Source organism: Podarcis filfolensis, assembly GCF_964270895.1.
Source record: "Podarcis filfolensis genome assembly, chromosome: 10".
Classification (NCBI taxonomy): domain Eukaryota; kingdom Metazoa; phylum Chordata; class Lepidosauria; order Squamata; family Lacertidae; genus Podarcis; species Podarcis filfolensis.
The window spans coordinates 55,045,177-55,072,526 of NC_139612.1; the positions used below are offsets into that span (position 1 = coordinate 55,045,177).

General features: G+C 45.6%; 1 long non-coding RNA gene across 1 annotated transcript in view; it reads right to left on the bottom strand.

Annotated features, from left to right (window-relative positions):
- Nucleotides 1-14,549: 14,549 nt before the first annotated feature.
- LOC310742845 overlaps nt 14,550-27,350 on the bottom strand; it is a 164,190-nt gene continuing 151,389 nt past the window's right edge. Inside the window, exon 2 of the long non-coding RNA XR_014538727.1 lies at nt 14,550-14,828. This is a non-coding gene — a long non-coding RNA (uncharacterized lncRNA). The remainder of the gene's footprint in view (nt 14,829-27,350) is intronic.

A 27,350-nucleotide genomic window follows, 5' to 3' on the forward strand; every position in this document is an offset into this window, starting at 1 on the left:
TCTGAAGCTTTATCTGCCTCTGTATACTTCCCACGCTGTTCTCCCTCGACTGCCAACTTATAGAATTATAGCTCTACTATAATCCTCTGCATCTAGCACTTTGCAACTTCATTAAAATCCTTTGTAAAACCCGTTTTGTGTACCCCACTCTTACTCTGATATTAAGGTAGTTAAAATGGCAAACCTCATATTTTGGGAAAGGCCTATCTTGATTAAGTACTTTGAAGTTCCCAGATCAAAATTATAATCCTGCTGCCTCTGATTTTATGTTCGATTCTTCTCTCATAGTTAGATGAGGATGCAGAACATGTCTCTTAATACACATTACCTCGATCAGCAAACCTACAATTTTGGGGGATGCTCAGAACTCTATATTACAACTCTTAATTTTCTGAAAAGAAACATTCCCATATTAAAGGGATGTGTGAATGCAGAATACATGCATGCATATGCCTCACTTAAATTGCAATTACTTGATTACCCAATGCCTGGGCAGTTTCAGGCATTCAACCCAGCAATAAATTTCTGTTTTTGAAGAGTATGCCTGAGCACTGAGGATTAATGCATCTGGTGTTGAGTTGAGTGTAGTTATTTGCATATATGAATGTATCTGCAATTAACCTGACTCCCATGATTCTCTTGTCACACACAACCCATGCAAAAAAAGAAGAAGAAATGATGGTTTTAGCAAGTGGTGAAGTTAGGCAGTGTTCTTGTTGTAAACAAACCAGCCCCTACTCTAAAAGAAATTCCAGGGCCCAGAGTTCCCTCTCTCTTAAGAGTAGCCGGGAGAAACAGAGGGCTCCTTTTGGTCTGTGAATTATAATAGCTTCTTCATAGTTTTTCCAGTTAAGCTACCATAGCCTCTATCTCTGCAGTATATAATGATTCACAGCAGGGCCTTTAAAAAGACATGCTGCACTGTGTCCAGTTTTCCTTCTAAATTATTTCACTGACAGAACTGAGATTCTTTCAATTTCCCATATTATTTACACACATCATTTGAAAAGCATAGATCTTACACTCTGTTCTAGCTATCCCTTTACAGGAAACTCCCATCAGCAACCCATGAAGCTCACCATAAGTAGCTCTTATGAAGGGTTGTGCCTCTAAAAATGGTACAGTATAAAGAGTTCGCCCAAGTTTCATTTCTTCTTATACTGTACCATTTTTAGAAAAATGGTACAGTATAAATGGTAAAAATGTATAAATGGTAAAAATGGTACAGTATAGCTCACTGAAGAGTACAAGATGTGGCTCTAACTTGGTGACTTACCTGAGTCTGTGGGAAAGTGCAGCGTCCAGAGAATTGCACATTTTATTGATTTTATTGATTAGTATGCAGCACAATTCAAAAACCAATGTGGGTTTGAGAAGTTGTACCAAATGGTTGCCCCTGGAAGTGTGGTTTGGTGGGGATACAGAATAATAATAATAATAATAATAATAATAATAATAATAATAATAAATTTATTTATACCCCACCCATCTGGCTGGGCTTCCCCAGCCACTCTGGGCGGCTTCCCCAAAAAAATATTAAAACACTGCAATACATCAAACATTAAAAGCTTCCCTAAACAGGGCTGCCTTCAGATGTCTTCTAAAAGTCTGGTAGTTGTTGTTCTCTTTGACATCTGGTGGGAGGGCATTCCACAGGGAGGGCGCCACTACCGAGAAGGCCCTCTGCCTGGTTCCCTGTAACTTGGCTTCTCGCAGTGAGAGAACCGCCAGAAGGCCCTCGGCGCTGGATCTCAGTGTCCGGATAGAACGATGGGGGTAAAGACGCTCCTTCAGATATACTGGACCAAGGCCGTTTAGGGCTTTAAAGGTCAGCACCAACACTTTGAATTGTGCTCGGAAACGTACTGGGAGCCAATGTAGGTCTTTCAAGACCGGTGTTATGTGGTCTCAGCGGCTGCTCCCAGGCACCAGTCTAGGTGCCGCATTCTGGATTAGTTGTAGTTTCTGGGTCACCTTCAAAGGTAGCCCCATGGAGAGCGTATTGCAGTAGTCCAAGCGGGAGATAACCAGAGCATGCACCACTCTGGCGAGGCAGTCCGCAGGCAGATAGGGTCTCAGCCTACGTACCAGATGGAGCTGGTAAACAGCTGCCCTGGACACGGATTTGACCTGTGCCTCATGAATGTGAAGTTGGCCGTAATGCAGCTCCCTCAGGATACCACCACCTTTTTTTAAAAAAAAAAGGTTTCTAGTCCTCATGGCTGCAAAGTCACGCTGAAGAGAGTGTGGGCAATACCTTCTCTGGTAAGAGGGGCAGTGAAATATCTCGAGTGGTTGGTGTGCTGGGTTTCAGCATCCTGAACTTGCCTCTTCTCATGATTTGTGTAGCCCAAACGAATCGTGCAAAGCAGCAAATTGCAAATTCAGTTGTCCAAATGTGCATAATTTATACAAAAATTAAAGAATTCTGGTTTTTTGTGTGCAGTTTTTTTTTTTATGAAGAAGAAAAACGTGTGGCACACATGCAGCCCTGCCTTTTGAATAAAGTAATGGGAGTGGTCTGTAAACACTTTAGGAAGGGTAGAGTTGAGATCTGAGGTTCCGAGGACCACAAGCAAAGTTACGCTTGTGCAAAGCAGTTGAGAGCTGAGGGCCCTCTTCAGATGACAGGTATGGGGAGATTAGAAGAAGAGTTTGGATTTGATATCCCGCTTTATCACTACCCGGAGAAGTCTCAAAGCGGCTAACATTCTCCTTTCCCTTCCTCCCCCACAACAAACACTCTGTGAGGTGAGTGGGGCTGAGAGACTTCAGAGAAGTGTGACTAGCCCAAGGTCACCCAGCAGCTGCATGTGGAGGAGCGGAGATGCGAACCCAGTTCACAAGATTATGAGTCTACCGCTCTTAACCACTACACCCAATTAGCTGAAATTGGGGAGATAGGCACACGTCTCTTCCGTTGTTAGCAAATGGCTTTGTGGATCCATTCAAATCAGGACTTGGAAAAAACACTTGTGTGATGTTCATGGAGGAATTTAATTGGAATGATTCATAACAAGCACCAACATTAGCACATGGTTGCCAATATTGCATTTAGACTTGTACCAACAGAACTCTTGACTTTTAATTAAATTTGGAACGGGGGGGCGGGGATTTTTCCAAACCAAGTTTCTTATCATTCACCCAGCTTACATTTAATACCCCTGCCCTTCTGTGAGAAAAGACAGCTCACTCTTAATTCGCAGTGCAGAGATATGACAAAGCTATGGCACATTGCAGGTTTTGTACCTTTACCTTGTAATGGAGAGTAGAAGGTATATCATTATGTCCTTTTGTAATAGGCTGATGAGTTCCTTGTAATTAACCCAACTTGCCCTCAAGCACATGCAGGAACAATGGCACTGATTTCTCTCGTTATGACCCTTAGCACTTCGCTGCAGGGAAGCTTGTTTTTAATCTTTTGTTGGCCATATTGTCCCCAAAAAACAATGGAAGAGGATACAAAAGTCTTGGAATAATGATTTCACAATTGGTATTTCCAATTGAAATGAGTGTTCAGAGTGAACACATCTAGGGCTTTTATAATGTAGGAAAGATGGTGATGTACAGGGAAGTTGGCAAGGGTCGGAGGAAAACAGTACAGATACCAGCTCACGAGTTTTGGGGAATTATATTGCCCTTAGCACGACCCCAGATAGCACCCCAAATTTCACTTGGGGTGGTAGCACCCTTGAGTGTTGCTTTGAATTTCACTTTAAAAGCATTTATACCTTGCCCTTTAGCAAAGAAAAGGCTCTCAGAGCAGCTTATGAAAAGCAGTAATGAGTCAGTCCCTGCCCTTAGGCGCACATGACACACAAGGAAAAAGAGAATGGGAGGGAGGAGGTAAAAGCAACCTGAGGAACAAGTTCTTGAAGGTATAGTTCAGGGGTCAGCAAACTTTTTCAGCAGGGGGCCAGTCCACTGTCCCTCAGACCTTGTAGGGGGCTGGACTATATGTTGCCATGATTATGACGCACATTTTTGGCAAAAACCCTTCTTGGGACCAACCCCAACATTGCCCAAATGTGATTTTTTTTTGGGGGGGGGTTCTCTCATACACCCATGCTGCTTCCTTTGTGTTTTACGCGTTGACAGTTATTATTTCTCTCATAAGGTGGGGTGAGGGGTGGGGGGCTGAGGTAAGCGTGCCATTCCTGTCAACCCTGGAGAGCATGTGTGCATGCGTGGGTGAGGGGAAAAGCTATTGGCCACGTTAAGTCAGGCCGGTGCCACTCAAGCAAAAATGTTTTGGTTTTTTTCCCCCATGTGAGAGAAGACAAGGTGGCAGCAGCTATTTACCTTTCCATGGCCCGCACCGTGTAACTAATGAGCGGCCTGCCCAGCAGAGCGCAGAACTGCTTTGGTGTGCAGCCGCCCAGGCACTCTCCACATCTTCTGGCATGCGACAGACAGAGAAGGGGCTTGTCTTGGGCAGCTGCCCACCTCCCTTTTGACCCCCAAGCCTGGCTGAGTCGCAAAAACCATCGCACGCATGCGCTATGCCGGCTGCCTGGATTCCCAGACTGTCCGCGGGCTGGATCTAAAAGGCAATTGGGCTTGATCTGGCCTGCGGGCCTTAGCTTGCAGACCCATGGTATAGTTCTTATAATGCAGTTATAGAGTTCTGTCTATGCAGATTCTGGCCTTCTAAAAGAGTAGCAACTCATCACCAATGTCTGTGGTGGATTGGGCTGTTGGAACAACCACCTTTTTCCAGAGGCATTTACCCCTGCTCCCCCGATCAGATGCAGGAGCAGAGTTAATGACCAAGTCCAAACCAGGAAGACAGAGCAGCTCCTGCCACACAGCTCCTGCCACATCAGACAGGTGTCTTGATGGCTGTTAGACTCCTCACTGGAGGGTGCTTGATCGAGCTCTTCATCCTTGTTGCCATTGTCAGTGACTGACCTGGTTCTCCATTTCAGAAAGCCTGGCCAGAGGCTTTCTCTTTTGGGTTGACTCTCCCCTTAGGACTCTGCAGAAGACTGCTGGGTATTTTTGAACTTGCCTATTGAATGAGAAGTCCTAGCTGCACATAAATTGCCGACATGGCTTCTAGAAAGGTAAGTCCCGCCTCGCTAACCTTTTCAAGATCTTCAAAAGTGTCAACAAGCATTTGGTAAGGATATTGCAACAAGCATGATATACTTGGGCATTTGAAAATCTCTGAACAAAGGTTTGTGAGGAAACAGCCATCATAGGATAAGAGAACAGATCTCTTACAGCAGAGTTCGAGAAACTCAGGGCCAAGGTACCCTTGTAGCCTCCTCTGTCTGGCCTTCAAAACTCAAGACTTCACACCTAACTGGTCATTAATATTTTTGTCTAGCTGGAATATGGTGTGGAATTTTGATAATGCCTCTTGCTTCCCTGGGTGGAGGGTAGAGAGGAATGGATGAGGATGTGTACATTCATTGCTCCATTAAGTCCAGAGTCTAAGATTACCTAACCACCCCTGCTTCAAGATCAGGGATGGGTTATCTGTGGCCTTCCACATGTTCTCGGATCACAACTCCCATCAGCCCCAGTCAGCATGGGATAGTCCAGCTACATCTGAAGGGGCCACAGATTCCACTTACCCTTGCTCTAGAAAATCTCAGAAGTGGTCTCCAATTTAGCTGACTGCTGGAAAGTGGCTAGAGGCTTCATATTTATATCTCTATTACATCACAGTCTTGAGATCAGCAGCAAGCCTGCGGTGGAGAACTCTCCAGCTGCTTGGCCTGTATAAATAATGAGGATTTGCCAAACAGTTGGCTCACAAATTGGTTCTTCTCTCTTGTCTATTAAGGAAATTCAACGCTCACTTAACAGACAGTTGCTTGGGGAGCAGGGAGCTCTCTCGTTCCTGCTTTGCAGAGCTCAAAAGGTTTTTCTGTCAGAGGTGCTTCGCCAAAAGAGGGGCAGGTAGCACAATGCGCTGCAAATTAATGTCAAAGATTTCCCTGTGCGCTTCCCAGAGATGAGATTCTGTCAACTGCATCCTTTCTCTGCGTTCCTGGGTTGACCTGTAGCATTCACACTGTTCCTCACTTGCCGCCGCCTCCTCCCTCTTTTTCATTTCTGCAGCATTCAAAACTTTACTTTATCCCATCTGGGGTTTTTCCTTCCCTTTCTAGAGAGGTTGAAAAACAGCTGCCTTTGGAAGTTATTGTTAGTATGCAAAGCTACTGCGTTGTACCTGCTGTGAACAACTATCCCACTACAATCTGCGTCTCACCTGGAAGCGGGTCGGGAGATTCTTTGACTTAAATGGGGGAGAAAAGAGGTTTCTGAGAACAAAAGGAATTGCATTAGATACACAGAATGCAGTTCCGTTATCTTTTGACACAGTGACAGATTGCAGCCTGGCTGGTTTTTTGTTTTTGTTTTTTAAAAAACCATCCACAAGCCTGAAGTGACAATCATAAAATCAAAGAATCTGGAGAATGAGGGAGATGTTTATGATCTTTGGTGGTTGTCAAAGGCTGCATATGGAGATTTCTCTTGAAATGCAATTCTTCTAATACTTTTGATTAGTGTTGCTCTCCAGAGCCACGGTCTCTGTCCCAAATGTCTATAGGACTTGATTTTTTAAGAATTTGTTTGTCCTCTGAGGTACAGTACTGCAATGGTCCCAGGGGGTGACAAATACTCAATCTAGCTAGAGGGATATTGCCTTTCTTTTTCTCCTGGTAGGAGGACCACTTATGCAGCACCCAAAAAGAGGAAATGCACTGCCCAAAAGGAGGGCAAAAGAGGGTGCAGATTTGCATAATATTTAAATGTGCTGATGTGTATACTTAGATGGAGAGTTAGACGGGCATCAGTGTACTTTTAAATAGAATACATCTCACCATCGTGGGAAAGACTGTGATCAGGTGGTCTGTGTCACATGCTCAATCTGTTGTCCAGGCCCTAACTATAGATTGATCATTTCAATGGCTCTGTTGCTCTCCCTCCTTGTTCTTTAGCTTTGGACCAGACAGCCCTTTAAATAGAAACTTTCAAATAGAGGACTCTCCTCTGTAAAGTACAACACACAGCCACCAACATCCATTCTTACCCCTTGCGCAAGAAGGCCAGAGGTGCAGTGATTTTCACTCATGTAATAATAATAATAATAATTTATTACTTTTGCCCTGCCCATCTGGCCACTCTGGGTTGCTCCCAACAGAATATTAAAAACATGATAAAACATCAAGCATTAAAAGCTTCCCTAAACAGGGCTGCCTTCAGATGTCTTCTAAAGCTCAGATAGTTGCTTATTTCCTTGACATTTGATGTCAGGGTGTTCCACAGGGCAGGTGCCACTACTGAGAAGGCCCTCTGCCTGGTTCCCTGTAACTTCACTTCTCGCAATGAGGGAACCACCAGACGGCCCTCGGAGCTGGACCTCATTGTCTGGGCTGAACGATGCGGGTGGAGACGCTCCTTCAGGTATACAGCGTGGATATGAGGCATCTCTTTGGCCACTGTGAGAACAGGATGCTGGTCCAGATGGGGCACTGGGAAGAAGAAGAAGAAGAAGAAGAAGAAGAAGAAGAAGAAGAAGAAGAAGAAGAAGAAGAGGAGTAGTAGTAGTAGTAGTAGTAGTAGTAGTAGTAGTTTGGATTTGATATCCCGTTTTTTCATTACCCGAAGGAGTCTCAAAGTGGCTAACAATCTCCTTTTCCCTTCCTCCCCCACAACAAACACTCTGTGAGGTGAGTGGGGCTGAGAGACTTCAGAGAAGTGTGACTAGCCCAAGGTCACCCAGCAGCTGAATGTGGAGGAGCGGAGACGCGAACCTGGTTCCCCAGATTACAAATCTGCCACTCTTAGCCACTACACCATACTGGCCTGATCCAGCAGGCTTTTCTTTTGTTGTTAGGTCCTTAGTTCTGTCCCCATCTTCCTTCCTACTGTTTTCTACAAGCAGGGGTGAAGCATGTGGGTTGCTAGGGGGGCCGTGACCCCAGGCACACAATTTTTGAGTGGCAGTGAACCAAGCACCCCCAGAGAGGTGCCCCCAGCACAGCCTGAACTAGTGTTCCTCTCTGCCAACCAAGGGCCACATCGGCCTGCCAGGCTCCTCCCTCCCTGTGTTGGGCAGGCAGACATCTCAGTGCAGGCCCACTTTGCTCCAATTGGGGTGAGGTCCCTCCGGCCTCAGCAGGGGCTGGGCTAGAGTCCTGCCCTCAGTGTGTGCGCCCCCTCTGCTTGTGCAACCACCTGCCCAACAACTGATGCTATACGGCTGTCTACAAAGGCAAAAGAAATTAAAAAAATTCTCCAGTAGCACCTTAGAGACCAAATAAATTTGTTCTGTGGGACACGGGTGGCGCTGTAGATTAAACCACAGAGCCTAGGGCTTGCCGATCAGAAGGTTGGCGGTTCGAATCCCCATGATGGGGTGAGCTCCCGTTGCTCGGTCCCTGCTCCTGCCAACCTAGCAGTTCAAAAGCACAAAGTGCAAGTAGATAAATAGGTACCACTCCAGCAGGAAGGTAAACAGCATTTCTGTGCACTGCTCTGGTTCGCCAGAAGAGGCTTAGTCATGCTGGCCACATGACCTGGAAGCTGTACGCCGGCTCCCTTGTCCAGTAAAGCGAGATGAGCGCCACAACCCCAGAGTTTGCAACTGGACCAAATGGTCAGGGGTCCCTTTCCCCTTTACCTTTAATTTTGTTCATGGTAGGAGCTTTCATGTGCAAGAGCAAACTTAGTTGGTCTCTAAGGTGCTACTTGACATTTTTTTTATTTTATATATATATTTCTACTGCGTCAGACCAACACGGCTACCTACCTGAATCTAGATACAAGGGCAAAAGTGAGACTTAAAGGTAGCTGACAGCCAGGCCCCCACCCACTGCTCTCATGAATATGAAGGCAGGCCGGATGGGGGCAGGCTGTGGGTCTGTGCACCATTTGCCCTGACGGACCTGCCTCCCCTGGACTGGCTCAATATAAAAGAGAGGGCTTTTTGTAATGCAAGTTTACTTTTCAGTACACAACAAACTCTGCAAACTTGGAAACCATGTACAGGAGATACCAGTTTCGCAGCTGCTGCAAAGCACCTGCTGCTCAGGTGGAACAAAGGCCCGGAGATCTTCTTTCCACTCTTTCCCCGAACAAAAGAGGATGTCATTCCTCTAGCAGCAATGGAGTCATCACTTGTCAGCTTCTTTTCACAATCAACTTTAATGTCACATTAAAACAAATTGAGTTTGCTGGAAAGCCTGTCCTGCTCCCCCCCCCCTTTTTTTTTGCTTTTTAATTGACATCCTGCACTGGAACGTAGTGCAGGTGTAAAACAAAGTTTGCACTTCCACGCTGATGTCTCCAGGGGCAGCTGTCGATAAGGAAACTTTGCAGAGAAGTGCAAAGGAAAACCTTTGGAGGAAGGGGAAAAAATCCAATCCGTTCCCATGCATAATGACTGGACCTTTCATTGTGGCTTTTTTATATTTCGTATTACATTTATAGACAGCCTCAGATAAATTGCTCACAAGGTCATTTGATGCTCTGAGTATCGCTTAGTTGGATACGACCCAATAACATACCCTCCAACATTTCTGCAATGAAAATAGGAATGTCCTATTCTATTATTATTATTATTATTATTATTATTATTATTATTATTATTATTATTCCCCTCCCATCGGTTGCCCCAGCCACTCTGGATGGCTTCCAATGTATATAAAAACATAATAAAACATTAAACATTAAAAAAAACTTCCCTATACAGGGCTGCCTTCTTCTAAAGGTTGTATAGTTACTTATCTCCTTGGCTCGGGGGTCACAAAACTCCATACCAACATTTCTCCAAAGAAGATAAGGAGTTCCTAAGGAAAACTGGGACATTCTGGGATCAAATCAGAAACCAGAACGGCTTCTGTAAATCCTGGACTGTTCCTGGAAAATGGGGACACTTGGGGGGTCTGCAATAAGGATATGAATTAATGTGAAGTGCCTGACATTGTGTGGAATGCCATTGTTTCTAAATCCCCAGTTGCTGGAAACCACTGGAAGGGAGAGTGCTCTTGTGCTTGAGTCTTGCTTGCTGCTTTCCCAGAGGCACCTGAGTGGTCACTGTGAGAAAAGGGTGCTGCATTAGATGGGCCATTGGCCTGATTCAATAGCCTCTTGTTATATTCTTAAGTGGGGACGCGGGTGGTGCTGTGGGTTAAACCACAGAGCCTAGGACTTCCCGATCAGAAGGTCGGTGGTTTGAATCCTTGTGACGGGGTGAGCTCCCATTGCTCGGTCCCTGCTCCTGCCAACATAGCAGTTCGAAAGCACGTCAAAGTGCAAGTAGATAAATAGGTACCACTCCGGCGGGAAGGTAAACGGCATTTCCGTGCGCTGCTCTGGTTCGCCAGAAGCGGCTTAGTCATGCTGGCCACATGACCCGGAAGCTGTACGCCGGCTCCCTCGGCCAATAAAGCGAGATGAGCGCCGCAACCCCAGAGTCGGCCATGACTGGACCTAATGGTCAGGGGTCCCTTTACCTTTACCTATATTCTTAAGTGAGACTTTGATGTTTAGATGCTAAGTGATATAAGTAAAAAAACCTGCTCCTTTTCCCTTATGGGGTACCCAAGAACCCATATAGAGTCCTTTTATAGGTTCTCTATTGGTAGGAGAAAATAACAGAGACCAACCAGAGAATATTGAGAAGCAAAGCATCTAGTAAGCCTGATCTTTATTAACTGTTGCAACAGGGTGCTCCCCCACATGCAGGAGAGAGGAGGAGGACCCCAAGCCATGTGTGCAAGCCCTTATATAGACATTTTAAATTGCCTGCCCGAGTCCAAGACCACCCCCAGAAACATCATACATACATCACAGAAGTGGCGGTCTACAACAGAAATCTGAGTGCATTGTTTATCTCCTGTCTGGCAAGTTACCTGATTGTATTATCTGGGTTTTGGCCACTCTTTTGTTATTATAACTATTTAATTCCTGAATCTAGGTCACAGTGGGTCACAGGCCCACATGCTGTTCATATCTTGACTGTGCCCTTAAGACAGGATTTGTGAGGACAGGATTTTTGAGGAAAGAGACAATGGGGAGGTTTCCCACTTTGACCTTGACATTCTTATAACATAAGCAATGCTAATCGCACAGTCATACCCTGGAAGTCGAACAGAATCTGTTCTGGAAGTCTGTTTGACTTCCAAAGCATTTGAAAACCAAATTGCAGCTTCTGATTGGCTGCAGGAAGCCACGGAAGCCCTGTCGGACATTCAGGTTCCAAAAGAACGTTTGCAAACCGGAACAATCACTTCTGGGTTTGCAGCATTTGGGAGACAAAAAGTCCGAGTTCCAGGGCATTCGGGATCCAAGGTACGACTGTACTTTAGTTCATGCACATCCCTGAGTGCATGAGCACCAATCATGGAATTCGTTTCTTGCAAACTTTCTGAAGAAACAGTTTTGACGCAGAAATTGGGAGGTCCCTATAAATTCCAAGGTGGCTGTTGTGGGCTGAGTGTCTCTCCTGCAGAGGACAGCTATGTGACAGAATGTAAATTTCCAGATGGCATTTTTCCCAGGAGTAGCAGTGAGAACCAATTAATAATTTCATGGTCATTTAGGCAGAAAACCGTCACCTAAAAAATCCAACAACCACGCACAACTTGGTGGTTCTTAGCTTCAGAGAGTTGTGGCTTACAGGGTGAGCAAATACCATCTAGAAAGAATTCAGCAAAGCTTGAAATAGAGAGTGCAGAGGAAAACAATGTTAGATCTTCTTCCGAGGAAATTCTCCTGAGCACCGAAAGGTTATGCGCAATGTGTCACAAAGCTCGACAGCTCTTTCTCTGCATGGCTAGTCTGTTTTTCCTCTCTGACTTCATCTTTATACGTGTGTGTGTGTGTGGTTAACCATCGCAGCTGCTGGATGTGAATTTAATCCAGTCAATTTAATGATACAAATCTGAGCAATTCAACTTTTTTCTTTCCTTTAGAGTACAAGCACAATGCTCCAGGGTTCCTAAAACGTGGTCTGCACATCACCAGTGTTCTACATGTGGACCATGCTGTGTCTGTGGATTTGTGGTTGAAGATAGGAGATGGCACCTTCATCGCATTAAATAGTCAAATTGATTTTTAATTTTTAATTTGTTTGCCTCTTTTGTTTCGCACATTGCATTTTGTTGCATTACAGTTTGAATTCGTAAAATACGAAATATAAGAAAGCAATAAAAAAAATTAAATGATGCAGCATCTAGCACAGTGCATTACAATGGCTACAACAGGCGGAAAAATAATTAAGCAGTCTGCCAAGACGCTCAGCGATTTTCAAGTCGTCCGGGAGGGGCGGGGGGGGGGGGAACACTGACAGAGCTGTTCTTAATGTAATTTCCAGTGGCAGATCTGTGCTCAGTCTGGTCCTCTGGGTTTACTCAAAAGTAAACCCCACTGAGTTCAATGCTCTCAAGCAAGCATGTAAGATTACAGTCACAGGGATGTCATTTAACTGTGAAATGTATTATGGAAATGTGAAAAAAGTTAATGCAACTTACCTCAGGGGTAGGCAACCCATGGCCCTTGAACTAATTTTATGCAAGTGGGGGTAGCCTGGAGGGGAGAAAGGGGGAGCAAAAAAACCAGATGGAACAATTAATAATAATAATAATATTTTTTTATTTATACCCCGCCCTTCTCAGTTTAAAAACTGGGCTCATGGTGGCTAACAGCAAATATAAAACATTGATTAAAATGCGACTTAAAAACAGCATAAAATACAACATAAAATGCAGCATCAATATCAATAAAATTCTAAAATTCAGGGATTATTTCAGGGGAGGGGGGACCCAGTCAGTAGACATGAAATGATCACAAGGGCTAAACTGGCCAAGTTGGTCCTACGAGGGCCAGCAAGGAGACCAGGGAAGAATTTAAATGTGGGGTTCCAGAAAGGATTTCTTCATAGAAGGGAAAAGGGAATAGAGGATCAAGCTAATTCAAATTGAAGTCCAGGCAGAATAGCTCTGTCTTACAGGCCCTGCAGGAAGGAAGTCGATCAGTTTGAGCCAACTGTCCCTCCCCTTGCAGCCAATTGGGTGGGGAGGAAAAGAGAGAAAGGGATATCAGAAACAGAGAAAATAGAGTAGCAGTGCCTACTTTGGGCTCTGGTCCCACCTACCACAAAGAGCCAGTGTGGTGTAGTGGTTAAGAGTGGTAGACTCGTAATCTGGTGAACTGGGTTCGCTTCCCTGCTCCTCCACATGCAGCTGCTGGGTGACCTTGGGCTAGTCACACTTCTCTGAAGTCTCTCAGCCTCACTCACCTCACAGAGTGTTTGTTGTGGGGGAGGAAGGGAAAGGAGATTGTTAGCCACTTTGAGACTCCTTAAGGTAGTGATAAAGCGGGATATCAAATCCAAACTCTTCTTCTTCAGGTTGCCCCTGAGTTAATGCAGCAGTCAGCCAAAATAGGAAGATTCTGCTGCATCAGGCCAATGGCCCATCTCATTTAGCATCCTATTCTCACAGTGGCCAACCAGTGGCCTGAGGGAAATCCGCAAGCAGTATCTGAGCACTCTCTTATCCTGTGTTTCCAACCAGCTGGTATTCAGAAGCTTTTCTGCCTTGCAGGCAGAGCATAGCCCCCGTGGATAGGAGCCATGGAAAGCTCTCTCCTCCATGAATTTGTCTAATTCTCTTTTAAAGCCATCCAAGTTGGAGGCCACCTCCTGAGTTCTATAGTTTGATTATGTGCTGCAGGAAGAAGCACCATTGGCTGGATCCAGCAGGGCTCTGTCGTTCTCGCATTCCTCCACAAAGCAGCTGATAATCATTGGTGAAAACATGCATATAAAATGACAGAATGTGGAACAGCTAAACAATGAATCGGCCTAAAAAGTAGGGTACGGAAACAGAATATATGACACAATGCAGATGTTGAAATAGTATAGAAACCAACAAGAATTGAAATAAAACAGACTGATTTGGAAAGGCTTGGGAGGGAGGGAAAGTATGTCAAAAACAGAACTAAGCTGAGACTCGCTTCACTTCTGTGCAGACACAATTCCAGAGAACTGGTGCCACATTGCTGAAGACACAGGCTCAGTTCACAGCACAGGGGTGTGTGACTAATCGACAAATCTTCATCCACAGAGGTGGGATGTAGAGGGAGAGGTGACTTCTCAGAAACTCTGGCCCAGAACCATACAGGGCTTTATGATACCAGTAGTAAAAACCTTGTATCCAGCTTGGTAGTAGCCACTGGCAGCCACATTCAAAGAGAGGGGTCTCCTGCTGCTGATAGGTGGCCTCAGGAGATCAACCATGCCGCCGGAATCTCCCACCGACACCACTTCAGCTTCCAGATCAAGTTCAAGGGCAGCCCCACATGAAGCACATTGCGGTGGTCAAGTCTAGAGGTTACCAATGGATGGATCACAGTCAGCACGTTAGAGCACAACAATCTCTGGGGAACCACAGGTTCTCCATCCCTGATGTAGACAATATTGAATTAGGTGGACCACTAGCCCGACTCAGTATGTTCCTATATAGTGGTGCCTCGCAAGACGAAAATAATCCGTTCCGCAAGTCTCTTCGTCTAGCGGTTTTTTCGTCTTGCGAAGCAACCCTATTAGCGGCTTAGCGGATTAGCGCTATTAGCGGTTTAGCGGCTATTAAAGGCTTAGCGGCTTAGCGGCTAAAAGGCTATTAGCGGCTTAGCGGCTTAGAAAAAGGGGGGAAAGCGAAAAAAATCGCAAGACTCGCAAGACGTTTTCGTCTTGCGAAGCAAGCCCATAGGGAAATTCGTCTTGCGAAGCGCATCGAAAAACGGAAAACCCTTTCGTCTAGCGGGTTTTTCGTCTTGCGAGGCATTCGTCTTGCAGGGCACCACTGTATTCCTATAGTACCCCTTCATGGATCACTTCCTTGCCATGGCGAAGGGGCTTGAATAACTTAGAGAAGCTATGAGCTATGCCGTGCAGGGCCACCCAAGATGGACAGGACATAGTGGAGAGTTTTGATTAAATGTGATCCACCTGGAGCAAGAACCAGCAAGCCACTCCAGTATCCCTGCCAAGAAAACTCCATGGACAAAGACAACAAAGGAAATCAGCCCTGAGTGCTCACTGGAAGGACAGATCGTGAAGCTGAGGCTCCAATACTTTGGCCACCTCATGAGAAGAGAAGACTCCCTGGAAAAGGTCCTGATGTTGGGAAAGACTGAGGGCACAAGGAGAAGGGGACAACAGAGGACGAGATGGTTGGACAGTGTTCTCGAAGCTACCAGCATGAGTTTGACCAAACTGCGGGAGGCAGTGGAAGACAGGAGTGCCTGGCGTGCTCTGGTCCAGGGGGTCACGAAGAGTCGGACACAACTAAAGGACTAAACAACAACAACAACAACAACTGTAGTACCCACTAGCTCCTCTCTCTCTCTCTCTCTCTCTCTCTCTCTCTCTCTCTCTCTCTCTCTCCCGAGATCAGCTTTAAATTCTGATTGCAATAAGCCTTTCCACCAAAGGGTTTTTGCCATCTTCTGCTCCGTCTCAGCTCACAGACCCAGATCAGCCTTTAATATAAGTGCTGCAGTTCATTATAGCAAAATGATTGCAGTATGGCCCAATGATCCATCCATACAGTGCTAATATTCTGTGTGTTTACAGGAGGGGCCAGGCTGGAGAGGGGGAAATCATAAAGCTCTAGCGATGTTGAATTGATAACAATTAAGCTGCTGTAAAAAGGAAAGAAAGAAAGAAAGAAAGAAAGAAAGAAAGAAAGAAAGAAAGAAAGAGATTTGCAGGTTCTGTCACGCTGAAAAGTTATCCATTTAACTCTTCTATTCATATATTGCACTCAACGGAAAAAGTATATATGGAAATGGAAAGCTGAGGGGCCCCAGTCCTCTCCACTACAGTGCCCTTGCTAATGAACTTCGGTTTACACTGCCAGGCAGGTTCTGCACCAAAGGACTTTAACTAGTTTGCTATAATGTGACAACTGCACTTGAGAGGCTGTTTGTGCTGCTACTCGAGAGAGACGGACAGACAAATGAGCTTATGCTCGAGAACTTTAATTAAAAAAGAAAGAAAAACCCCACAGTTTCATATTATCATTTAAGTGAACAATATTTTTCATTCGGCTTTAACACATTAATTTCTCTCACACTTGAGGTTTTGAAATGTACCAGTTAAATACTAATGTAAACATTTTTATTTTTATTTTTTTAAAAAAAATCAAGTTCTGGAATGTGGGGCTTTGGAAAGCTTTGGCTGCAGCTTTGAGCTGCCTGTTTTCGTCTGATCATTTTTTAATGCCTGCCTCGCATCGCACGAGATTTTAGTGGCATCTTTCAACACATCATCTTGCTGCAGGAAATGTCATCTTGGAACACTGTTGAAAGTGTGGTAGCAGCAACAGCATTTAGCAGACACAGAGTGATGACAGACAGACAGAACGATTTGGTCTTTCAAGTTCATCTCGTTTTTTTTAAAAAAAGAATGGGGCATAAATATAGTTCAGTTCCCATTTTCAGGCGAACCTGCCTAATTTGCATTTTCTGAAACCAGACACGAACTGAGACAGAGCTAGCCTTTAAAATCCACACCTTTCCAAATTTTGTGACACAGTTTTCCAAACAAAACATGTGTGCAAAAATGAGTATATCAGGAGACGCATGCATAAACACATATATTATGACAAAAACATGCAAAAATGCTTTAAAAATGAAAAAAAAAATGCTTGCAAAACTGTACGTTGGTAGAAATTGCTTGCAAAAGATACGTATGGTAGGAGGAAGGCACACGAAAATGCTGGTGAATTTTTGTGAAGACTTTTTAAAAGCTGCAAGCTGTTGTGGAAGTGTCACAAACAACTAAAGTTTCGAAAAAGGAGAAACTAAGAGAAACTGAAATTGACAGAATCGGGTGGTGTTTTTCAGATGTCTCATGGTGATAGCGCCCTCCCCTGGGGTGGAGAAGACAAGAGACAAGGCCTTGTGAAGCACTCCTCTCTCACTGAATTTCAGTGAGAGGGGGCACTGCGGTGGCAGAAGTGGTGGACCAGTCAGGGCCGTCTTTACCCGGGGGTACAAGGAGTGTGGTGCACCCAGGTGCTGAATTCTGGGGGGCGCACACCGCTAAGCTCTTAACCGCGATTTCCAGGTGATTGCAGTTGGTGGGTCGTTTCCGTTCTCTTTTGTGGAAAAGCTGCAGAATCAACGTATCGAGCGGCGCCCCCAGTGGTGTCTTTCATTTTCACATGATTGCTGCTTTTTATTTTTTCATGTTCGCTGCTCCCCTCCTTAAAAGCCCAACAACTTTGAGCTGCCCCCCCTAAAAAAGCTCAAAAACTTTGACTCCCCCCCAAAAATGGGGGGGCACTGTGCAGATCTTTGCACCCCAGCGCCACATATGCTAAAGACAGCCCTGGGACCAGTCAGCAGGCAGGGGGTGGCATCTTCCCCTTTGGCCTCAGGTGGCAAGATGGGATGGTCGTCCACTGAGCCAGACACACACCTTATACATCTCCTACGGAGCAGATTGGAGGGCAGGCGTGCAGAGAGAGGATAGAAAAGGAAAGTCTCACTGAGCAGGTGGATACATGAAATGTTTGATACAATACCAAGGAGATTGTTCCCAGGTTAGTAGGGTTAGGATTGCAACCTAAATCATTCTCTGCAGAGACACGTCAATGTCTATTCTTAAAGTTACCCATCATCCTGTGGTTCCACTAGTGGAAGTGTCGTGTCAGAGGGGTTCCACTCATGGGATGCATCCATAAGTGGATGGGGTACGAAAGCATTTGGGTTTTGTTTTGTTTTTTACTAGTTTCCTCTCCCTTACTACCTTTCCCCCCCACCTCAAAAAAAATATTATCTGTCCCACTTGCACCACAAAGAACTCATAACCCACCTACTTTCAGCAGCCAGAAGTATCATAGCCAGACACTGGAGAGACCTGTCAGGAGTAAGCATGGACCAATGGTACCAAATAGTATGGGAAACAGACCTACTAGAAAAATTAACCAGGAAACTGAAACTGACACGGGGACAAATAGAAGAAGACACCTTCACCCCCTGTATGGCTCTCCTTTATCACACACACAGCCCAACAAGACAACAACAAAAATCCACCAACAGCATACAAATCAATATGGCTAACCTGATCCAAAACACCCACCCACCCCACTCACACACAAAAACAAAGACCACCGCAGCCAACCACAAATGAACAACCACATCCTAGGCCAACCCCAACCTCTCTCACCACCAAAGGAACACAAGTGAACAGCAGAGAACCTGCACAAGCGGTGCTGGCACCAAACCTTACATATATTAAGTAAAATAGAAACATCGCCACCCAACCCCCCACCTCCCCCACCCACCTCTTTCCCCCTTTTCTTCCTAATGTCTCAACAAATGAAACTGATTTGTAAAAATGTTACATGGAAAAAATAATAATAATATGAGAGAGAGAGATTGCACACACTTTTGTAAATCAAGAAAATCTTTAATTTAAAAAAAAATCTTCTCTGGAGAGTTGGAGGACCCTCCAGAGCAGCATAGGGGGCTGCAGGCGGGGGGAATCCACCCCACTCTTGCACTCCAGCAAGACCACCCCCTGGATCCCACTTCTCCTCATGAATGGAAAGTGGCCCTCCGATTCACATAGAGTTTGTTAGGATCCAAGCTGTAGCGTAAGCATAACTAAACAAATGCAATAAAAGGTTGTTGTTGTTGTGCACAGAACCTTGGTTTCCAAGGCTCCAGTTCTGATTTTTCCATAGCTTTAGCTGTAGCTTTTCCAGGAATGTTTTTCTAGCTGGAAAATTTTACTCCCCCCCCCCCTGACACCAGAGTAGTTCACAAACAACAGGGAAAGCAGATACCTCATGCCAGGAATCGATGCATGTGTGAGTAAATAGCTGCTTAATGATAAAATAAATGCTAATGGGATGCTGCTTTGGAGATCACAGTTTGTAAATAAAATTAAGGCTTAATGAGAGAGGTTGTTTAATGAGACGGAAGGGGATGAATGTTGGAGAAGGAAATAGATGAAGGTCCAGCTCCCTTGGCATTCTTTCATCTGACTTTCTGCCTTGGTCTATTCCCCTGTGTTGGAAGGGGGACTTGGTGTTCTCAGCAGGGAAGCAAGCAACACTGGCCCACATACCATTCGTTCCACCTCAGGCCTGCTTCTCATCCCACCCTCCCAGCCAATCTCCACCTGCACAGCAGGTATTGGGCACAGCAGCCCAATAATTTGGTAAGAAACTTGGCAAGCACTTCTTCTTTGCTAGCTTCAAGATTTAGGCCACACATTGTGGTATAGTGGTTAGAGCACCAGACTAGAACCAGAGAGACCAGGGTTCAAATCCTCACTCAAATCCCCATGAAGTTCACTGGGAGACCATGGGCCAGTCACAGCCTCACAGGGCTCTTGCCAGGATCGAACAGAGAGGTGGAGAACCATGTGCCCCACCCTGAGCTCCTTGGAGAATAGGTGGTGTTGTGTACTGAGCTGAATCCTAGAACAATAGGATCCAGAATGCAGCAGTCTGATTGGTCTGCAGAAGCCACCCAATCCAGCTCCAGGTGGAAGTGAATCAGTGACCTCATTGGCTTGCAGGAGCAGCCAATCAGGCTCCTGGAGGAAGTGAATCCGCAACCTGATTGGCCTACAGTAAATAATGTATATATAGCTAGACGATTTGGGGAAAGTTTCATTCATTGCTACTACGAGCTGAATAAAGAGCATGAAATTTACACTCGACTCTGAGTATATTTCAAGTGGGCTATAAATACAATGATCAAGAGCAGAAACAGAGGACCAAGAAATGGTGTCAGCATTCCTCTCCCCAAGAGCCACCCCAGTCATTGGTGATGGTGGGGAAGGAGCCTAAATTAGCCACCAGCTCAATCACTTACTAAGGAAAGCTCTTTGTGTCTCTCCTTCATTCAGATTGGAAGGGAGGGTGAGAGTCCAATCCTGGCAAACAAGGACATCCACAGGCCACAGCCATCACCCTAACTGCCCCTGTTATACATCCTCTTCCAGTGTGTTTCCCTGGCTGGCAGGAAACTTTGATAGTACCTGAAATATACTCAAGAGTCGCAAGTGATTTCATGCTCTTTATTCAGCTCATAGTGGTGAGGAGGAATGAAAGAAAGTCCCCTCAAAGTATCTGCTTTATATACATTATTTACACAATGGGCTGCACATGATTGGCTCATTCTGGAATTCTACTGTAAGCCAATCAGGTTGTGGATTCACTTATATCTGGAGCATGATTGGGTGGTTCCTGCCAACCAATCATACTGCTGCATTGCTCTAGGACCAATCAGACTGCTGCAATTTGGATCCTATTGTTCTAGGACCAATCAGACTGCTGCAGTTTGGATCCTATTCAACTCAGTACATAACAGTACCTCTGGCTTGCCTGGACAGAGAGAGGTATGTATCTGTATAGAATACTTTTCTGACTTTTGTGTATTTGAAAGGTAAAGGTAAAGGGACCCCTGACCGTTAGGTCCAGTCGTGGACGACTCTGGGGTTGCACAGTCATCTCGCTCTATAGGCCAAGGGAGCCAGCATTTGTCTGCAGACAGCTTCCAGGTCATGTGGCCAGCATGACTAAGCCGCTTCTGGTGAATCAGAGCAGTGCACAGAAACGCCGTTTACCTTCCCGCCAGAGCAGTACCTATTTATCTACTTGCACTTTGACATGCTTTCAAACTGCTAGGTTGGCAGGAGCAGGGACCGAGCAACAGGAGCTCCCCCCCCGCGGGGATTCGAACCACCGACCTTCTGATTGGCTAGCCCTAGGCTCTGTGGTTTAGACCAGAGTGCCATCCTGTAAATCACTTCCATTGCTCCACCCACTTCCTCCCTGGCCCCGCCCACCACCGGAATGTGGCTCCCAGAAGAGGGAAGGTCGAAAAAGTTTCCCCGTTCTCGTTTAAAGCATCCTGAGAATGAGGCGGGAAAAACAAGCCTCTTTCACGGGCAGAGGAACACTTTCAAGATGCTGAGGGACAGGTTTCATCACAGTCCATGTTATGCGCACACAACTTTCTTGTCACTTCTCTGCGGGTGACAGAGACGCACACCTAAGCAGAGAGGAAACTCATAGAAAGTAGACCCGGGAGGGTTGTACGAATCATCACTCCAAGAAGAGAGGTCACTTCCCAATGCGTCCCAGCTTCCTACAACAGGCTGTTTCATGCTTGGCTCATTTTGCATGCTCTGCAATCTGATGACCAGCAGAAACCTGTCATTGCCTGACCTCTCTCTTCCCTAACAGGAGGATTTGCAGATGATCAGAGCAGGCGAACAGTGCTCCCCCAACCCCAATTCCAACCCCAACTTCCTTTTCAGCAGAGAAGTGATCCCCTCTCCTGAGTGGTAATTTTGGCTATGCTGCACTGGTTTGACATCACCATCCCTACGACGGGGGACGACAACAACAACAACAACACAAGCTTGCTGCTGCCTTATCCTGTAACTTAAAATTCCACCTGCTCACCCCCTCTCTGCAGCAACCTGATTGCTTCATCAGCCACTTTTGCCCTGTATCTGGGGGTGTCAGGGACACCTCTAAATTACATAGGAGAGGAGGAACAACGATATATATATATATATATATATATATATATATATATATATATATGGATGGTTTGGACAACAAGATTGGGTAATCCATCAAGAGGAGTATCCCTGCTGGAAATATTGCTCTTCCAGACAAAGGAAGTATCCTGCTGATACTGAATACTAAAAGGTTCTTGAGTTCTCTGTGCTCACCCTGAAGGCAGAAAGGGAGATTGTTTTGTTTCCTTTTGCAGGATATGGTCTGGTGAATTTTGCTTGCAACTTTGTACAAGTAAATGGGAAGCAAGTTTCACTGCTTTTTTTTGTTTTGTTTTTAACTGCAGAGACCAGAGCTGCAACAGGGATGATAGGTAAAAAAGGTAAAGGACCCCTGGACGGTGAAGTCCAGTCAAATGTGACTATGGGGTTGCGGTGCTAATTTCGCTTCAGGCCAAGGGAGCCAGCGTTTGTCCACAGACAGCTTCCTGGGTCATGTGGCCAGCATGACTAAACCGCTTCTGGTGCAACGGAACACCGTGATGGAAGCCAGAGCGCATGGAAACGCTGTTTACCTTCCCGCCACAGTGGTACCTATTTATCTACTTGCACTGGCATGCTTTTGAACTGCTAGGTTGGAAAGAGCTGGACCAGAGCAACAGGAGAACACCCCGTAGCAGGGATTTGAACCACCGACCTTCTGACTAGCAAGCCCAAGAGGCTCAGTGGTTTAGAGCACAGTGCCACCCACGTCCCTTGTAACAGGAATGATACAGCTTCCTTGGCACATCAGAAAGTGGCTTGAAGAGGCCCTGTATGCATTGTACAGATTTAAAGCCATGCCATACCACTTTAGACACCTGTGGCTTCTTCCCCCAAAGAATCCTGAAGTTAAGGATGCTGAGAGTTGTTAGGAAACTCCTGTTTCCCTCACAGAGAGCTACAGTTCCCAGGGAAGAGGGATGGACTGTTAAACCACTCTGGGAATTGTAGCTCTGTGAGGAGAACAGAAGTCTCCTTTCCACTCTTGGCACCCTTAAAAAATCACACTTCCCAGGGTTCTTTGGGAGAAGCCATGACTGTTTAAAGTACAGTGGTACCTCGAGTTAAGTGCTTAATTCGTTCCGGAGGTCCGTTCTTAACCTGAAACTGTTCTTAACCTGACGCACCACTTTAGCTAATGGGGCCTCCCGCCGCCACCGCACCGCCAGAGCACGATTTCTGTTCTCATCCTGAAGCAAAGTTCTTAACCTGAAGCACTATTTCTGGGTTAGCAGAGTCTGTAACCTGAAGCGTATGTAGCCTGAAGCGTATGTAACCCAAGGTACCACTGTAGTATGATATGGCTTTAAGTGTACATGCAATGTTAGAAACAGATTGCCAGTACAGTTACCATAAGGTGAAGTGACGTCTGGCAAAAGTCTTAGGACAGGTGATCTGTGCTCATGGTGATGCTACTAGCTTGTGTTTTAGACAGCTGCCCTCCATTTTTATCATTGTGACATTTTTATACACTTGCTTTTTTTATATGTACTCGTATTTCTTTCTGTTGCAAAGCTGCCTCTGAGTGCGGTCTGAGGGTGCAAATCATAAACGATTGGCTGGAGAACAGAAATCACTTCCTAGGAAGAAGGGCCATAAGTCAGTGAGTGGTAGAGCACCTGCTTCACTTGCTGGGAGTCCCAGGTTTCATTCCTGGCATCTCCAAAGAAAAAGATCAGGAAGATGGGAAAGGCCAGAGAGCTGCTTCCAGTCAGAGTGTGCAACACTAGGCTAGAATTGGACACATGTTTTCAGGGAAGAGCCGCAGCTCAGTGGTGGAGCACCAGCTTTGCATGCAGAAAACCCCAGGATCTATCCCCAACATCTCCAGGTGAGGCTGGGAGAGAACTCTGTCTGAGAACTTTGAGAGATGCTGCCAGTCAGTGTAGACAATACTGAGCTAAACAGGCCAGTGACCTGCCTTGGTATAAAGCAGCTTCCTGTGTTTCTCTGATCCGACAGCTAGTTGCCCTGGGACTGCGGAACTAAAGGGAAGCATGTTATGAACATCAGAAGAGACTGCTGACTCCTCTTATGTTTTGACCCCATCCATCAAAGGACTAAAGGCTGCAAGCGCGCTCTCTCTCTCTCTCTCTCTCTCTCTCTCTCTCTGTGTGTGTGTGTGTGTGTGAGAGAGAGAGAGAGAGAGAGAGAGAGAGAGAGAGAGAGGGAGAATTCCTTCCCCTCATCCCATTATTACAACCTGCTGTATTGTAAGCCACACTGAGAATCGTTTCAGTTGAAAGGCAGGGTATACAAAATGAATAAGTAAAGCCTGGGTTTGAACTTCTTGGCTCACAATTCACATTCTTAGACAGTGGCAGAACAGTTCAGCCTTCCAGGACACCCTGGAGCCAAGATACTTCAAAGGGAGACTGTACCATGAAAGTGCCGAATTACAATACATCAAGAGTTTTGAAGCTATGACTTCTGGAGTGAACCTAACAAAGGATTTTTAGCACCTTATCTGTGTCAATAGGCTTACCAATGCCGACATGTAACGTTTCCTCAAAAACTGTTTTGTGCTTTGCATGTAGTCCTCCATGCCTGCAATTTTCTGCATTTTACTTTTGACAGCCCCCATCACCCGACCACATGGATTGCTATAACACTTCATGCATCCGAGGTTTGGGGCTCAAGCCCACCAAAGCTTATCCATAATACATGATCAAATGGTTGGTTCTTAGTTCCTTTTGCTGCCCAAGACTAAGATGGCACCTTCTCTGGAAACATGTAGACAATCCCTCTGACAGTAAGAGCTGTTTGACAATGGAACAGTCTCCCTTGGAAGGTGATGGAACTTCTTTCATTAGAGGTTTCTAAGCAGAGCTTGGATGGACACCTGTTATGGATGCTTTAGCTGAGATTCTTGCATTACAGAGGGTCCCTTACAACTCTACAACTCTATGATTCCACGACACTGAACTAGTCCTCAAAAGTGTCCCCTAAAAGTTGAATGCTCTTTCCCAATATTTCTGCGTCAACCCACACTCCTTTGTCACAGCTGTTAGAGCAAGCATCAAGAAGAGAAGCCTAGCTTTGCACTTGCCATCGTTGAAAGCAATTTGTGGAGATTAGGGCTACTTTGGAGAGATGTAATTTGAAGGTTTGGGGGCTGGCTATCTGAAGTGATTTGCAATTGGCCAGGGCTGGCTAGCAGACTCTGATAGCTGCTTCAGAAACGACAGCAGCCAAAAAAGAAGGTCATTCACAACCGGAAACTCAGTTTTGTCCCTTATCACAGGGCCTTTTGTTTAGAGAGGCAGAATGTCTCCCAAAGAGGCTCGGAGTCAACTTCTTAATGTGCATTTCAATGATGAGAACTGGCTGCGCCCCACATGAATAAACTGGGACCAAGTGCCGCAGATGGCAAAGAACAAGTCTGCTGCCGGAAGATAGTCTCACGTGGACCAAGGCGAAGTGACCTTGCAGTGACAGGGGAGATCTGCAGGCAAACATCATGCAAAAGCAGCTAAAGGTCTAGACTAGACTACACAAAGGAATCGCTTGTTGATTTGTTCTAATTACATTCAAAGTGGGGAGGGAAGGAACCTCCACAAAATGCAGATTCCTTAAACTGTTAAATCACACTATTCCTTCTAAATTCCTTCCTTCTTTCTTCCTCTGATTTCAGAGTAGTGGGGAGGACTCATTTAGATTTAGGGGGGCAGTCAAGATTCACAGCACAAGTTTGAAGCCAGAAGGTGGGGGTGCTGGGAGTTGGGGTCCAGCAGCTTCTAGAGTGCCATGGGGCCTCATCCTGCATCCCTCCTTCAATGGAAGCTCCTCCTCCCAGATTTGAGACCCAAGCAGTGCTTTTTTTCCAGAAAAATAGGTGCCGGAAATCACCATGAAGTTGCTACAGTAAACTGTTGGGAGACTCAGGGCAGCCCCGAACAGATACTGGTTTGACAACAGCCACGTTTACCTCTCACTGAAAACTAAAGCAAGCTGTCTCCCTAGCTGGTTTGGGGGTCATCCCTGGTTCTGGTGCAGGTCAAAAAAAGGGGCCCCCACCTCCCTCATTCTCTTAGATTCAAGTGGATGGCTAGGACAGCTTTTGCACAAACGCATGCACATGCAATGGGAGAGGCCTGACTTGAAAGCTTAAAACCTGCCACCACTATGGGGGAGATGGAATGAAGAAAAGGAAATACAAATTGCCCTTGCCCCATAGCTTGACCAATCACAACTAGGAGCAGCTAGAAGCTAAGTGGAGTCATAGCTCTAAAAGAAAGTGTAGACAGGCGCACGCTGGCTAGCTGCCGTTTTGACTTGAAAAGTTCATTTTGGGCAGCTCAGAAGTACGTAAAGGCAGGAAGCAGGTGGGGAGAGCAAAGGCCCACAACGGCACCCACCTGAGAGGTGCCAGAACTGCGCTCCGGCTGAAAAAACACACCAGGCCCAAATATTCCATGTCCTTGCTCTTTGCGTCACTTTAATCTGTGGCATTGTAAGGAGGGGGGAGCCCCGTCGAACAGAGATTAGAAGAAGTGTTACCTGAATATATTGGCAAGTCCCACATTTGAAGAGGTTGTTCATCTTGCTACCCCTTGGAGCCGTGCTCTATAAAGGTCAGGCAGCCAACGAATGGGGAAATCTGAACATAAATTGATTAGCCAAAAAAAAAAAAAAAAAAAAAGCTAGTAAGCAAAGGAAACGACGTGCTAACCCTCAAAAGCAATTTACTTTTAAGAGATGATTTGTTATTACTCTTTTGATTTCTCAGGGTGTTAGATGGATTTGGCATAGGCTCACTTTGCAAGTTGCGGGTCCTACCGTGTGCTGTTTGGCTTTGCTCTGCTAACACAATAAAATATGAGAAGAGGCTTTCGAAAAAAACAAAACAAAACAAAAACAACGAAGGAAAGGAAAAGTCAGGGAACGCTCACGGTTCGCAAGCCAGGCCTTACAAATCACAGTCAGTTTTCTTTTCCCTTCCTATTAATCGCTGGTGCAAGAAGAATAAATATATTTCTATATATACGTACACGCACACTTTCCCCTGGGATGCAATATAGAGAGAACTCAGGCCCTCATCTTTCTCCAGAGATAAATGGTACCCAGTGGTTTCCTCCCCTCCTTTGCCCAGCTGCCTAGCAGGCTTATCAGGAGAGATAGCAACAAAGACAGAATTAAAATAGCTTGTGGGTAACCAGTATCTATAAGTCTAAGGAAGTAAAAACTGGGGAGCAGACCTACAGAGAAATAAACAGGGAGGAGCTGGTTGGCACAGTCCTGACCCCTGCCTAGTCTGCTCTCCCCAGCCAGCGAGAGTGTGTGTATATTTTTACCTGCATAAGTTTGTTGGTCCAGTGAGATATCTGCCTGTATTCTCACTACATTTTTGAGAAGCAATCTCCCTTCATAAGCTGCTTTTTTGCTATATTACGTTTACTAATATAGTGTTGTAGGTTGGGGTGTGTGTGTCAGTCTGGATGATACCTTCCAAACCTGTGCAGCTGAGGTAGAATTGATAAGTGGAAAAGGAACCAAATCACTTCCTTTGTTAAGATAGGGAACTAAGCTAGCTAGTTAAGTACTGTCGTTTACATTAGAAAGAGGTTGCCCTGTTGCCATAGAGACAAATTGGAGTAAACCCCCCCACCCCAGCTGGAAGTGATATCTCCTTGTAAAGTAAGAGAAGAATAGCCGGGGTGTTGTGTGAGTGTTTTGGCTGATGCTGGAAGCTGACAGCATTTGGCCCTGAGCCTGAGGTTCTTTCCTGCTCTCACTTTAAAAGTAAGGTAAAGGACCCCTGTCAGTTAAGTCCAGTCCCAAACAACTC